Source organism: Arachis ipaensis, chromosome B08 (genome assembly GCF_000816755.2).
Source record: "Arachis ipaensis cultivar K30076 chromosome B08, Araip1.1, whole genome shotgun sequence".
Lineage (NCBI taxonomy): Eukaryota > Viridiplantae > Streptophyta > Magnoliopsida > Fabales > Fabaceae > Arachis > Arachis ipaensis.
Window position 1 is genome coordinate 35,670,219 of NC_029792.2, and position 607 is coordinate 35,670,825.

General features: G+C 29.8%; 1 long non-coding RNA gene across 1 annotated transcript in view; it reads left to right on the forward strand.

The window, feature by feature from the left end:
- The window catches only part of LOC107610925, a 3,725-nt gene extending 3,118 nt beyond the window's left edge, over positions 1 to 607 (forward strand). The window contains exon 3 of the long non-coding RNA XR_002352340.1: positions 233 to 607. This is a non-coding gene — a long non-coding RNA (uncharacterized LOC107610925). The remainder of the gene's footprint in view (positions 1 to 232) is intronic.

The window sequence follows — 607 nt, forward strand, 5'->3', positions numbered from 1 at the left end:
AGTACCAGTGTAATTAATTTGTGGTCCACAAAATTATGGCTTATACGTGTTGCCGCACATCGGCTATATATAATTTTCTTTTAGTTTTAACTTTATGAAATCCAATTACGACTGTACATATACAAAAGATATTAGTCACCAAAAAAAAATATACAAAAGATATTTAAAAGCAAGTATGTAACTATATAAGTATTAACCTTAATTAAATTACTTTTTCTTTTTATTGTTGTAGATGTGTTTGATTTCTTTCTCAAAGAAACAAACAATTTCGACGAACATCAATCTTCAATTGGCATTGAGGGAATTTTGTCACTATATGAAGCCTCATTTCATTTAGTAGAAGAAGAAACTATATTAGATGAGGCAAAAAAATATAGTTCAAAAATTCTCAAAGAATATGTAAAAAGAAATGATGGTAGCTACATATCCCTCTTAATCAATCATTCATTGGAGTATCCATTACATTGGAGGGTGACAAGATGGGAGGCCCATTGGTTCATCAACACATATGAAAAAAGTCACAATTTGAATCCTACATTTCTTCAGTTTGCTAAATTGGATTTCAACATTGTTCAAAGCATTCACCAAGAAGAGTTGAAGGATATGT